The 2,770-nt window shown below is 36.8% G+C and overlaps 1 long non-coding RNA gene across 1 annotated transcript; it reads left to right on the forward strand.

Moving 5' to 3' along the window:
• Positions 1 to 403: 403 nt before the first annotated feature.
• On the forward strand, positions 404 to 1,372 carry LOC113472229. The gene is made up of 2 exons (XR_003394641.1): positions 404 to 480; positions 1,126 to 1,372. It is a non-coding gene; the product is annotated as an uncharacterized LOC113472229 (long non-coding RNA).
• Positions 1,373 to 2,770: the final 1,398 nt, after the last annotated feature.

Consider the following 2,770-nt stretch of genomic DNA (forward strand, 5'->3'; position numbering starts at 1 on the left):
AAAACAGGTTTTGAGGTCCCCAAGAGCCCAAATCCAAAGTTTTAGCCATTGGTCCGTGTATGTGTCTGTTTGTAAACAACATAGGTAGGTATCTCGAGAACGGTAAGAGCTAGAGACTTGAAATTTGGTATGTAGTCTTCAACTTCAAATTTCAACACGAAACTTTTGGTTAAGATCAGTTCAGCGTTTCGCGGTATTTCGACCGCTTTTTGGCCCTACTAACTAAACGGTTAGAGATATCGAAAAAATCATGGGAAAAAACCTCCCACAAACCATACCTAAACCCCCAGAAAAGCCCAATTCAATAGGACAAGAAAAGTCGTGTGATGTTCACACCAGATTTTTTTCATGTTGAAGCATGAGGTTCAGGAGAGATTGATCACAATTTGAAGAGTAAAAAAGTTAAAATTGAACAGTACTTAAAAAATATTTAAAATTCATTTAACCAATTAACAAACTAAGCAAAATACTCGTAAGATTGTATGTATTTATTTTATCTATTTTGTATTTACTTTGATATAAATAGAAAGACAAGAAATATCTTTTTTTATTATTTACATATTTTCACTTTAATAACGCTCTGCTATACCCTATAGGCGTTTAACTACAAAGGAAAAGCTGATCGCAATCAAAATTCCAACATTAAAGATTCTAATTAACTTTTAATTAATTTATACCTACTGCAACTAGAAGATTAATCTAATCTTCTAATTAAACAAACAATTAAGTTATTTAATTGGGAGTGCAAGATTTGGACACTTCACAAAAACTTACCTAATTATAACAGGCAATAGAAGAAGTAGGCATACAAAAGTGCTATTTAAAGGACATTTAGTAGAATCATAACTTTCCTTACTTTACAATATCTTACCTACCTAATTTTACATAATAGGCAAAAGTGGGCATACAAAAGTGCTTTTTAAAGGACATTCATAATCTTCTAATTAAACAAACAATTAAGTTATTTAATTGGGAGTGCAAGATTTGGACACTTCACAAAATCTTACCTAATTATAACAGGCAATAGAAGAAGTAGGCATACAAAAGTGCTATTTAAAGGACATTTAGTAGAATCATCACTTTCCTTACTTTACAATATCTTACCTACCTAATTTTACATAATAGGCAAAAGTGGGCATACAAAAGTGCTTTTTAAAGGACATTCAGTAGAATTCCACAACTTTCCTTATTATAGGATAAGGAAAGTAAGTGCTTATGGCGGTGAGCAATAGCGTTTTCAATTTCATGATTGTGATTGACATTAGCAAAGCGTTTAACGTGACGGACAGAAATTATGGGGACGAATAAGAAACTGTCGAGGCCCCCTCTTGTTCCTGCTATTCCTGTGGGAATGGAACCGAAAATTGTTGAGGATATTGAACCGAAATTTCAGCGCGAGACCTATCCTGATCCAAGGTATGTAACAGGGAACCGTCGACATCCGGCTGAGCTGATATCTACAGTTCACTGAACCTCAATAATTGCCTATTTACCTTATTCAAACTACATATATTGGTTTTGTCACATTATTATTTTCATCTGAATTTTGTAAATCGAGAGATAGTGCCCTACATCATTCCATTTACTTTCACATTCATCGAATATTTTGGACCAGACATGAATGCGGCGATTTGAGTCATCTGAGATTAACCCTTTGACTCTTCTACGGTCATGTCATTGGACACTAGTTCCTTCTTTTTTGAGATGGGTCAGGAAAAGCCAGTAGGGGTTGTGATGGTGATGAATTGATGATAATGCTACCAGTCTGAATTTCCCTTGCTAAAGAAATAGCAAAGAAGGTTGAGTGCGAAGAGCGTAAAATTGTAGCCAAACCCAAATGTCAGCCCAAAGCAATCACCTTAGTTAGGGCTAACTGAGAGACTGACGAAAAACGACGACCCCGTCTGAACACGGGAAAAGCCGAAAAATGCTACTAGTGAACCTTGTTGAATACTCAGATTACACGAATTCTTATTCCTACCAAAAATCTGTCCAAATAAGATTCGGAAGAGATTGAATTTGTCATTTCAATTCAACAGTATCTCCTATTGTCCTTTTCAATTGATTGGAATTTGGAGGGTGGCCAAATAGGGCACGTTAATCCCTTTAGAATCTTTCGAGCTCCATTCTCTATTCTGTGGTTAATTTTATCAAATAATGTTGAAAATTTGAACGATGTCTTGCCCGGATTGAACCCACGTTCACTTGATTGTCAGTCAGCCTAGGTAGCTTATACTGTGGCTTATAGAAAGTAGCTCGTCTGCCTTGTAAGCGCCAGGTTATGAGTTCGATTCCCGTCCGGGCGGATTTTATCCTAATCAGATACGGTTCCTTCTCGCAACAGCTAGCTTTCTAATATCCTGTCTTCCTTCTCTCTTCGCTCTGGGGATGATGAGACCTTGGCAGTTACGGTTCCCTCTATCAAATCTCTAAAAGTAACCTCAACTCGCCTTTTTTTTTCAAGGGAACGTCCGAAGCTCCAGATCCGAAGTCTAACTTGCTAACCACTACACAACGGATTTTTTTTTTTTTTTTTTTTTTTTTTTTTATTTTTTTTGAGATGAGTGTTTCACCGCCTTTTTTATTTCGTAGCAATGAAAGAACTGCCACATTACACGCAAGTGGTCTGTGTCGTTGCATGCCCATCCCGTAGTATGTGCCTAATCGGATGTTGGGCTTCATTTTCTCTCGATATTAATCCGACCAGAGATAGTTACGATTGAAAACTCACCGTTGACTCGGAGTGCAAAACGTTTCTTTTGCGTGAAGG

This window comes from Diaphorina citri, unplaced genomic scaffold (assembly GCF_000475195.1).
Source record: "Diaphorina citri unplaced genomic scaffold, Diaci psyllid genome assembly version 1.1 scaffold4381, whole genome shotgun sequence".
In the NCBI taxonomy this organism is placed as follows: Eukaryota; Metazoa; Arthropoda; class Insecta; order Hemiptera; family Psyllidae; genus Diaphorina; species Diaphorina citri.